The 12713-nt window shown below is 42.7% G+C and overlaps 1 protein-coding gene across 12 annotated transcripts in view; it reads left to right on the forward strand.

Moving 5' to 3' along the window:
- ptprma (protein tyrosine phosphatase receptor type Ma) overlaps window positions 1-12713 on the forward strand; it is a 299714-nt gene that overhangs the window by 74880 nt on the left and 212121 nt on the right. The gene's annotated exons all lie outside the window — the stretch shown is intronic.

Raw genomic sequence — 12713 nt, forward strand, 5'->3', positions numbered from 1 at the left:
GCTGGTATGCTTAGATTTGTTTCGGCAAGTCATCACGGCAGACATACGACTCATGCTTTGTCAAGTCGTGACGCTAGAGTTGATTCGAAATGAGGTTTTTAATCCTTTCAGTGAAGTTTATTTTCTAGGTGCTCATCTAGATGTATTTTCCAGCGTACTCTGGATCATGCTTTAAATGTTGATTGGAAAAAAGAAAAATGCCGTAGAAAGTTTTCGCTCCTACAGTTGAGACAGTTGTTTAGCTGTCACATTCTGTCCCAAGATCCCTCTCTGTATTAGAATAAACTCTACTCCCAGTCCCCGCCCCACTTTTTTATGCAGTTGCATGGCGCCTCCAATAACAGCGCACGGCCAAACGATAATGATTAAAATACACATTTTCTAATCCTTTTCCCAGTCGAAGGGCATTGATCCATGCTCTAAGTGAGAAATGATGTTTCCTCCCATGTAGAAAAATCTCATTACCAGTCTTGCTGGCTCGCGGGGAGCTGTTTACATGCCTTAACAATTCTGCTGGAGTGGAACCAACAAGACAATTGCACTGACAATATTGTCTCCTCGCACCTCTCTCCCGCTGCCTTAGACCCCCCCCCCCCCTTGCACTGATTCACTCCCTCTCACGTTTCATCTCTTAAATTGTGCTGAAATATTTAAGTGCTCGGGTGAATGTGGCTTGATGGCGAACGGCGCTCTATTTTTTTAAACATGCGCTGGAACAGTGCTTGTTCCATTTAACCAGAAATGAAGGCCACTATTCCACTTGTTCCTATGCGTTCTTTCCACCGAGAAGGCCCCACTGCACTTAGCCCAAAATCAATTCAGCAGAGAAATTCATTGTTGAGAATTCATCCCTCAAAGAGGGAGGGAGGGAGGGTGGGAGGGAGGGAGGGTGGGAGGGAAAAAGTTGTTCTCTCCTTTTGTTGCATGTCATCCCACCAGAAAATGATTGATGCATGATCATTTGTGGGCCTAGGAAAAATTGGATTCGGGCAATCTGTGTTTGACCATTTTAAAATGCATGAGTCATTCTTCTCTCACCCATGTCAAAAGCTCAATGAGGAAAAATAGAGTACATGAACATCATCAACTGACAAGGTCGATATCCGCTCATAATGGGAGCTGGAAATGGCAAACGTTTTTATTCATTTTTTTTATTGCACGCTCTCCTCTCCTTCCTCTCCTCTCCTCTCTCTCCTTCCTCTCCTCTCTCTCCTTCCTCTCCTCTGTTTCTCTCAATCCATAGAAACTTTCTGACCCTAATGTGCCTCTAATATAGTTAGCAAATTACGCAGTGTACGCAGAGCCTTCATTGCGTGGTCACATTAAGTAAAAGGTGGAGAGGGATACGTTAAATAACTGCTTAGCTATGGAGACGGAGAAAATCTAGGCTAGCTAATGGGGTTTTTCACCACTGGTATGAGTTGCAAGGGTCATGTGTCTCACAGCTGTGTGAGGTGTATTTATGTTCAAAGTGAGACTCGCTGTGTGAATTCCTGCATTAGTTAATGCTTTTTTTGTATTTATATCATGTCATGTTTTCAAAACTCAGAAGAAACTGAACAGTGTGGTCTTGCCTTTTGACTCTTAGGTTCCCAACTAAACTGGTTCAGTTTGATCCTCTTGACCTTAGTGTAAATAATACGCTCGTTTTTCTGTCAGGTCAGATGGCGAGGATAGCGATATAATGTAATGACAGGTGTTCAAGTAGTGCACCTACAAGAGATTCCTCCCTCTCTTACCATGCTGGTGATTTCATCCTTGGCGAACACTCAGAAGCCAAGATCCCAAGGTCTCTACCTGCTGTGGTGTATCTCATGATAAATAAGACCCGTCTCTCCGGCAGCCCTTGAGCACCAAGGGTAAACTCAGCTGCGTCGGTTAGCGAGTGTCATCCTCGAGTGCAACACCACAAATGATGCCAGCAGAGGTGCTGATTTGGTGACAGAATACTTGTAGCAGACAAATCGACAACAGATTGCCTCGTTTATTTTCAAGGGTAAAAAAAAATGTTTTGTTGGTCTAATGGGGGGGACAGGAACAGCACATGCCAGGTGTGTAATGTTCTTCCCATGCCAAGTCCATTAGTTAGAATGCAGGCGTAATTGCCTTTTCAAAAAGCCAAGTTTTTTTTCACATTTCTTACATGTTTGGCGCCACTAAAGGCTCTCAAGTGTATCGGAGAGCTTAGCAACTGGATTCACGTCCAGACCACCTTGCACTAGAGGAGGCTGATACCTGCTATCATAACTACAGTGGTTGCTCCACTAAAAGTTTTGCGATTATCCTGCGGGACTTAGAGGTAATTTGTGGTTTAGTATGGTACCCTGCGTCACCACTTCATTGCTCCAGACCAGCACAAGGGGGAGTTAGAGCACTGATTATGCTTTTGGGTCCTACTGTGTCTCTAACTGACAATCAATGGGCGACATAAACCTAAATAGAAACTGATAATTGTGCACAACTTCAGTATTACTTACCAAAACTCTTGTTACACTAAGTTTTTATTATTTTGCTCTTACTGTAGTACTGTAGGCCACTCCTGACCAGTCACATTGTACAGTGCCTGAGTGGTGCAACGGTCTAAGACACTGCATAGCAGTACAAGCTGTCTTTCTACAGATGCTGGTTCAATACCCATGACCCCCTCGACTGGGAGACCCATGAGATGACTGTAGCTTTTTGGTTTCTCTCCCTCTAAAAACACAAATAAATCATTATAAATACCCGTGCAGGCCTCAACTGGGAGACCCATGAGATGACTGTAGCTTTTTGGTTTCTCTCCCTCTAAAAACACAAATAAATCATTATAAATACCCGTGCCGGCCTCAACTGGGAGACCCATGAGATGACTGTAGCTTTTTGGTTTCTCTCCCTCTAAAAACACAAATAAATCATTATAAATAACTGGCTTTATTAAAAAATTTGTGACAATGTCTCACTCCGTGTTCAATAATGTCCTTTTTCTCGCTCATTTTACGTGATTTGAAAACAAAATCATCTTCAAAATATATTTTTTTAAACTAAGCGATTATTATTAATTTAGAATTATATAAAAGCCCGTTAGATATTCTCACAGATATATTATTAACTCTGTTATTAGCAGGACAATATATATTGTTCATGGCTCCCGAGTGGCGCACAATGGGATTGCCTTGCAGTTCTCCAGCTGTATCCACTGAAAGTGCACGAGGTTCACGGCACGAGGGCAAGGGGCACAGGATGGGCCACAGAGCCGCACACAGAAGAAGGACCTAGCCCATGGGGAAGGGAGGGGGGGTGGACCCCCACCCCGCCACACTGGGTAGCACAGAGCAACACTTTAAGTAAGGGGCATTGCATTAATAATGGTGCTAACTAGGGAAACTTTTACCGCTGGTCTTAGTGCCAGTCTGCACGTTCAAACTAAAACAATGTAACTAATAATGGCATCTTTATGCTTTCCTAAATAAAATAATAATAAAAATACTATTTCAAAATGCCGATGTTTATTTAGTTATGGATCCATATTGAATTACTATGGGAATAAATATCACTGAATTACAGAAATTGGAACAAAGTTGTCTAATGAAGGTAAACAAATTTTTGCTTACAGGAAAATATTCTTTCAAACACACACGGTCACGTTGTACAGCACCATTATGGCTATTAGGAGGTAGCTGGACAATAGACTTGCCTAGAAGGAGGGTAGGGGGAGAATTCTATCGTCAAATGTATTTCTTAGTTAGGTTGGCTGTATCACAACCGGCCGTGATTGGTTGCAATTTCAGTTTAATCCACCAGAAAAGACAAAACCAATAATACAACAAAAAGTTGTTATTATTGTTATGTATCACATCCGACTGTGATTGGGAGTCCCATAGAGCAGCGCACAATTGGCCCAGCGTTTCTCTCCCTCTAAAAACAGAAATGTTTTGGCCTTTACAAATATAATTTTGGCCTTTATTCCGATTACATATCACTCGTTTTTTTCCAAAAGAATTTAAGAAATAACTTCCAAAATCTCATTATATATTATCAAGTTGATGACAGTCAAATAGCCGGCACCTACATAAAGCGGAGTGACTCACTCATTCATGGCTTTGGATCAAAATAATTAAGTACCAACATTCTTTCTGCTCGTCTTTTAATAAAGAAATGTTTTTGTTATACTGACCTGGACACCATGTACAGTATTATAATAGCCCATTATGGGCTATTAGCAGGACACTATTTTGCACTGCAAAATGCGTTGCTACAGATACCCGTACCGGCCGCCACCGGGAGACCCACGAGGCGGCTTTTGGTTTTAATTTAGAGTTCTCCAATCCTCTATATGTAATTATTGGCAGAGCGTCACGTCATGTCTTTCGATATACTGTAGGCCTACCGTAGGCAAGTATCACTAGTGTTGAGTAATGTGCTGTTAAAAGTGGTGTAGGTCTTATTTATTTAAAGAGCATATTGAAGTTAGAAACAATAGGATTTGAAGCAATAGCCTACAGCTATTTTAGCACCGTTTCGTGCTACTCTGAGAGAAGTATTGGTCTTGATAAATCAGAGATTTTTATTTTGACAATCTCTGTTTGGGAATTGGTTAGACTACAATTAGGGTGTAGAAATGTTATGCTGTTAGTGTAACCTTTATTTAACTAGGCAAGTCAGTTAAGAACAAATGCTTATTTACAAGAACAACCTACTCCTTCCTCCCCATCGGGAATTGAACCCCGGTCTCCTGCGTGCCCACACGACACGGGGATTCTTTAGCTAAATAGCCCAGTACTGTAGCCTACTTCCGACCATCACGTTGTACAGCGCCATATTTTCCGTTCCATCCTGACGGAAACCCAGAGGGTTTTCCATTTTTCTTGGAATAGAAACACCATAATATTAATTAAGCAAAATATCTTCATCACTCCCATATAAATGTTTGTACAAAAAAAGATTTTAAATTCTCTATTACAGCCACTATTGAAGGCTATCACATGCTTCTCAAAGATGCCCTCTGGCGTTAATGGTACCAGTGGTTGCCATAGAATTCTGCGGCACCATGCAAGCTGCGCCGCAGTACGCTGCAACTTTTAAAGGACGAACCACTGTAACACACAGCACAAAAACAAGGTTTTAACATTACAATCATGAATGGATTGTGCATTATAAGTGACACAAATGCAAAGTCGGTAGTGCAATACCTTGTTCTCATGCAACTTTTACACATCAATACTGTTGTGTTGACATAATAGCAGAAGATGCGTGTACAGTCAGTTTACACATGCCCCCTTGAGATAAAGAGGATGCATAATGGTTCATTACAAAATGCTTAAACATTAACAGTAAAAAAAAATATTATATATTATAATTTACAAAATAGTTTATATAACAATGTAGTGTTCTGTCGGTGAAATAGTCTTAAGAAACACAGGGACGGAGTAATCTAGAACATTTTTATATTCCAGTGTCACTTCATATTACTGCTGAGCGATTAACCAAATTCACCATTGGTTCAATTACTTCTATTCCATTGAGTGTTGTTGTTTTGAGCCCAACGTGGTGTTTCTCTATGGAGAAATCAAATCATTCATGAGAGAAATCAAATCAAGAACTATGTTGGATGCTGGGCTCAAGGGAGTTTTAGTTTTCACTGAGCAAATATTCAACCTACTTCAGCGCAGAAACATGGTAATTAACTACAGTGACCGGTTCTTTCCATCTCGGACAGAGACCTGCGTTTGCTAGTTAGGTTAGATGCACATAGATCACATAGACAGCATGAGAGAGGAATATACACAACTAGAGTGATGGAGAGTTTGTGAAAATATGATATCTACTTTGAAGAACTAGGAAAATGTATTTAGTCAAACAGCTCTGCAGCATACTTAGGTGCAGGCTAGGCTAGCTAAATAGGATGACAGAGAGGTATTGTTAGATGGTTTGGCTGGCTGGCTGCTACTGCCTAAGCAGAGATGATGAGATGCTGAGTTTAACGAATTACAAATAATAAAGTCAGCAAATAAAAACTACGTAATATACACAGCTGTATATATATAGCGATTTCCTTTTTTTTTTTACCCATTTGTGGACCTGACGGAGACAATTTAATATGTTCAATGTTTTGGCAATTGAATGTTCACTATTGTCATTATTTCATTATGTATGTATATTTTTTTATATATATACACACACACACACACACACACACACACACACACACACACACACACACACACACACACACACACACACACACAAACAAACAAACAAACTGGCTGAAATTAAAATGGCGTAACAGTGCCTCCTTGTCTCGTCTGTTTCTTTTCCTCCTGGAATATGACAGCTCTGAAAATAAGAGGTGAAGAATCCCTTGAAAGTGCTCTGGTGTTTCTAGTAGTCGTTTCAATGCAAGTAGAGAGTAGGTCTCCACTTATAAAAGGTGTCCCTGTCTCTCAACTGTACATAGTGAGTTGGAAAGAAAGGTAAGTGTTCTTCTGATCACGGCAGAATGAGTTATTCTAGTGACAGGCATTATATACCTGTTGTCTAGATGCCAATGTGCAGCTAAACACTATGCTCTGAAGGCACATTAGAGATGACTCTATTAAAAGGCCTAGTTTAGATATCATGTCAAGGATGGAGTTAACGTCTAACTCATGAGTCATGAAAGACATACTCCCTTGTGAAAGCAGCATTTTTCTGATAAGGCTGCCCAAGAAAATAGTGCTCTGCACCACTGTCTCCTAGACTGTTTCTATACTGAACAAAAATATTATCGCAACATGTAAAGTGTTGGTCCCATGTTTCATGAGCTGAAATAAAAGATGCCAGAAAAATATGCACAGAGATTATTTCTCTCAAATTTTGGAATATGAAATAATTTGAGAGAAATTGCTGACGTCGGTGACTTGGTGGCTGTGGGAACCTGTGCTCTGTCTGGAGCTTGGTCGTGATCAACGCCAGATGTACTGGTGTCTGTAGGGACAGAGAGAGGTCATCTGAGCTTTGGAGGTCGATAGTATAACATGAGGTTGGGAACAGATTTGGTTGTGTTCTGGGTGTGTCTGTCATCAAGATATCACACTTCTCTGTGTCAAGTAAAAGCAACATAGAAGATATGAGCCGCCTCGAGAGGAGAAGGAGGAACTGTCAGCTGAACTGTTTTACAATGGTATTTTGGTGAGCACTGAGGACTTGTACCCATGAAATGAATAAACAGCTGTTGATACCAACTATGAGCCCAGTGGTTTTAAAGACTCTTAAACAGAGTGGGGGAACCACCAATTCTAAAAAGGATTACCGCACCAGACTAAAGTTCCTATCAACCTTAAACACAATCCCGGAGGCTCTATGGGCTCCTTGACACAATGCCATTATTATTATTATTATGAGTGATCAAATGACCGCCCTCGGTGCCGCAGGCCAGAGGCGATCAACAATTGAGTTGCCTGGGAAATGAGAGGGCTGGGTGGTAATTCCACACCCTGCTCTACATTTTAATCTGAATTAAGTGGGAAAAGGCACACTTTAATGCACAAGACTGGACATGTCACTGGAGGGGAGCCTCTGTCTTAATACTACAGCCAGGGGCGGAGAGGTTAAATCATTGGATTGTAGTTTTCTGTCTAATTCTATAGAGGAAGTGAGTCCGTGCATGTGCCAACCTACAGTACTGATGACACTGGCGCTAGGGACTGACTCACCTAGGATGACTGATTATTCCTCCTGTACTACAAGTTGGAGCTACAACTGCAGTACAAATTCTGGACAGCAGTACATCTGCTTGTTAGCACTAACTCTGGTTGCATGAATAGAGCTCGTGAACATCTCTTTTGTTCACCACCTGAATAGATGGCTCTTGTTGAAAATAATTTTACCTTCTAGGTTGAAGTCCTCGGATTCTTTAGAGTATTGCAAACAGTAGGGAGAGGTTTCATGTTTAAAGTCACAGCACTGTTTACAGTGAACTAAATATACCTAAATGAGTGTGTTTTTCCCAACGTAGTACCCCAATCATCGAGAAAACACGACCGGCCTTGAATAACATCAGAGATCCATTCAATGCAAACTCTTCTCGGTTTGCCAACCCTTTCACTGTCTAAGCTACTGCCTTGGTAATTAAAATGAGAAAATTGAAGAGCTTTTTCAATAACGGCCCTCAACCCAAAAAGCGGTGTGTGTCAAGGGCGCCCATCGGTCCCTACTGGATTTGTCCCCTGTGTACCCTAGACTACCTCCAGACTGTATCGATTCCTCCCACTCCTCCTCCCGCTCTGCACTCTAGGCCCGGAAGGCCAACGCCTGAGCACAGATGTACTAATGAGAGAGTTGCCGATGAGACACTGCAGCCCCATGGGCTGAGCACTTCAACGTTGCCATGGCACAGCGCATTCTCCAGGTTTTAATGGAAGTGGGGATTGAAGGCCAGGGACGAAGTGACCTCTTCCCCGTTCTCTTCTCCACTCAGGGTCCCCCCCCTCCATCCTTCACTATCCCCATCATCTAGGCTTTTAGTGCATGACGGGGGACGTTAGAGATTGAGCCCTCAGTAGGGAAAAGCAGGGTTTCTGAAAAAGCTAAAAATGGAGCTGTATACATTAGTGACACTTGAGACTTTTTTAGATTTTCCACAGTGCTGTTTGGGCATACTGCACTTAGTAAGGAGAACTTATTTGAGAATTCTAATTCATTGTTGGCGGGCCGTACATTCCACACTGTATGCCCCTGTGTAAATATTAGTTTTTTTTATGTCACTCTTATTTTAGAAAAACGCTACAGGCATACATGTAGTACAGTACTTTAGAGCGAAATATAGACTTGTGCCTCGGCTCCAGAATACCAGTCTGTGTAGATAATGAACACCTCGTACACGAGCCAGAACAACGGCCAAGGGCTTTTTGCAGTAAAACAAACTCCACGCGCCACTTTTTGCCCATTAAAAAAAAAAGTGTTGAAAGGGCCTTTTTAAATGAGCTGAGAGTGCGCCGGGCCCTTTCAAGGCTCTGTCCACAGAGGACCCAGAGTCAATAGTCAGGATGGGTTGCCAGGATGGGCGAGGTTCTCTTAATGTCACATCAGGGTTATTCATTAACTGTTCTACTGACTGAGGCAGACATCCTCTCTTCACGCCTGTTTCCTTTTGTGTTGTGGTCTTGTAATAAAGACTGTCTGGAGTAAACAGTTCAAACCTTTGTGCTCTTGGATTCAAACTGTATTCACTTATTAGCCATGATTTAGTCTTGTCATAATGCCAAGCCGTCCTTTGTCATCAACTTAAGTGGTAGACTTGGATACGGTTATAAAAATACAGTATGTGCCGTGTTCGCTGTTTCCTGTTTCTGAATCCAGCAGGTGAAGTTATCTTCTACAAACACGTAGCCTGCTGATTATGCCACGTTGAAAGCAGCACCAATTGTTCTGTACCTACCACCGGCTGTCAAATATGTGTTTTGTTCATGACATGCCCATTCAGAAACTGTGGGTATTGGATGACCTCACCTAATGACTTGCCCTGTCTAATTAATATTTCAAAAATAAACTGTCATAATTGAACGTGTGGGTGTAACTCATGCTCATTGAAAACGTGACTCTCTTATCTTAAAGGGGCAATCTGAAGTTGCTGCATTCATTTTTGGACTAATAAATTAATGATATGTACCCATTTGATTCTTGAAGAATATAACTTCCTCATGAGCTTTGTTCAACTGTCGTACCCCATCAGAACCCAAAAGATAAGCTTCCTTTATTTTATTTCACCTTTATTTAACCAGGTAGGCTAGTTGAGAACAAGTTCTCATTTACAACTGCGACCTGGCCAAGATAAAGCACAGCAGTTCGACACATACAACAAGAGTTACACATGGAATAAACAAACATACAGTCAATAATACAGTAGGGAAAAGAAAAGTCTATATACAATGAGTGCAAATGTGTTAAGATAAGGGAGGGAAGGCAATAAATAGGCCATGGTGGCGAAGTAATTACAATATAGCAATTAAACACTGGAATGGTAGATGTGCAGAAGATGAATGTGCAAGTAGACATACTGGGGTGCAAAGGAGCAAGATAAATAAATAAATAAATACAGTATGGGGATGAGGTAGTTGGATGGGGTGTTTACAGATGGGCTATGTACAGGTGCAGTGATCTGTGAGCTGCTCTGACAGCTGGTGCTTAAAGCTAGTGAGGGAGATATGAGTCTCCAGCTTCAGTGATTTTTGCAGTTCGTTTCAGTCATTGGCAGCAGAGAACTGGAAAGAAAAACGGCCAATGAGGAATTGGCTTTAGGGATGACCAGTGAGATATACCTGCTGGAGCGCGTGCTACGGGTGGGTGCTGCTATGGTCACCAGTGAGCTGAGATAAGGCGGGGCTTTACCTAGGAAAGACTTGTAGATGACCTGGAGCCAGTGGGTTTGGCGATGAGTATGAAGCGAGGGCCAGCCAACGAGAGCGTACAGGTCTCAGTGGTGGGTAGTATATGGGGCTTTGGTGACAAAAACGGATGGCACTGTGATAGACTGCATCCAATTTATTGAGTAGAGTGTTGGAGGCTATTTTATAAATGACATCGCCGAAGTCGAGGATTGGTAGGATGGTCAGTTTTACGAGGGTATGTTTGGCAGCATGAGTGAAAGATGCTTTGTTGCGAAATAGGAAGCCGATTCTAGATTTAACTTTGGATTGGAGATGCTTAGTGTGAGTCTGGAAGGAGAGTTTACAGTCTAGCCAGACATCTAGGTATTTGTAGTTGTCCACATATTCTAAGTCAGAACTGTCCAGAGTAGTGATGTTGGACGGGCGGGCAGGTGCGGGCAGCAATCGGTTGAAGAGCATGCATTTAGTTTTACTTGCATTTAAGAGCAGTTGGAGACCACGGAAGGAGAGTTGTATGGCATTGAAGCTCGTCTGGAGGTTAGTTAAGTGTCCAAAGAAGGGCCAGAAGTATACAGAATGGTGTCGTCTGCGTAGAGGTGGATCAGAGAATCACAAGCAGCAAGAGCGACATCATTGATGAATACAGAGAAGAGAAATTGAACTCTGTGGCACCCCCATAGAGACTGCCAGAGATCCGGACAACAGGCCCTCCGATTTGACACACTGAACTCTATCAGAGAAGTAGTTGGTGAACCAGGCGAGGCAGTCACCAGAGAAACCAAGGCTGTTGAGTCTGCCAATAAGAATGTGGTGATTGACATAGTCGAAAGCCTTGGCCAGGTCGATAAAGACGGCTGCACAGTACTGTCTCTTATCGATGGCGGTTATGATATCTTTTAGAACCTTGAGCGTGGCTGAGTGGCTGAGACCCATGACCAGCTCTGAAACCAGATTGCATAGCGGAGAAGGTACAGTGTGATTCGAAATGGTCCCTAATCTGTCTGTTAACTTGGCTTTCGAAGACTTTAGAAAGGCAGGGTAGAATAGATATGTCTGTAGCAGTTAGGGTCTAGAGTGGGGGATGACTGCGGCAGCTTTCCAGTCTTTGGGAATCTCAGACGATATGAAAGAGAGGTTGAACAGGCTAGTAATAGGGGTTGCAACAATTTCGGCAGATCATTTTAAAAAGAGAGGGTCCACATTGTCTAGCCCGGCTGATTTGTAGGGGTCCAGATTTTGCCGCTCTTTCAGAACATAAGCTACCTGGATTTGGGTGAAGGAGAAATGTGGGAGGCTTGGGCGAGTTGCAGTGGGGAATGCAGGGCTGTGGGTAGGGGTAGCCAGGTGGAAAGCATGGCCAGCCGTAGAAAAATGCTTATTGAAATTCTCAATTATAGTGGATTTATCGGTGGTGACAGTGTTTCCTAGCCTCAGTGCAGTGGGCAGCTGGGAGGAGGTGCTCTTATTCTCCATGGACTTTAGTGTCCCAGAACTTTTTTGAGTTTGTGCTACAGAATGCACATTTCTGCTTGAAAAAGCTAACCTTAGCTTTCCTAACTGCCTGTGTATATTGGTTCCTAACTTCCCTGAAAAGTTGCATATCACGGGGGCTATACGATGCTAATGCAGAACGCCACATGATGTTTTTGTGCTGGTCAAGGGCAGTCAGGTCTGGAGAGAAACAAGGGCTATATCTGCTCCTGGTTCTACATTTTTTGAAAGGGGGATGCTTATTTAAGATGGTGAGGAAGGCACTTTTAAAGAATGACCAGGCATCATCTACTGACGGGCTGAGGTCAATATCCTTCCAGGATACTCGGGCCAGGTCAATTAGAAAGACCTGCTCGCTGAAGTGTTTTAGGGAGCGTTTGACAGTGATGAGGGGTGGTCGTTTGACCGCAGACCCATTACGGATGCAGGCAATGAGGTAGTGATCGCTGAGATCTTGGTTGAAAACAGCAGAGATATATTTGGAGGGCAATTTGGTTAGGATGATATCTATGAGGGTGCCCGTGTTTACGGATTTGGGGTTGTACCTGGTGGGTTCATTGATAATTTGTGTGAGATTGAGGGCATCAAGCTTAGATTGTAGGATGGCCGGTGTGTTAAGCATGTCCCAGTTTAGGTCACCTAGCAGCACGAGCTCTGAAAATAGATGGGGGGCAGTCAGTTCACATATGGTGTCCAGAGCACAGCTGGGGGCAGAGGGTGGTCTATAGCAAGTGGCAACAGTGAGAGACTTGTTTCTGTAAAGGTGGATTTTTAAAAGTAGAAGCTCGAATTGTTTGGGTACAGACCTGGATAGTAAGACAGCCTGCAGAGTTCTATCGCTGCAGTAGATTGCAACACCGCCCCCTTTTGCAGTTCTAT

This window comes from Salmo salar, chromosome ssa29 (assembly GCF_905237065.1).
Source record: "Salmo salar chromosome ssa29, Ssal_v3.1, whole genome shotgun sequence".
NCBI lineage: Eukaryota > Metazoa > Chordata > Actinopteri > Salmoniformes > Salmonidae > Salmo > Salmo salar.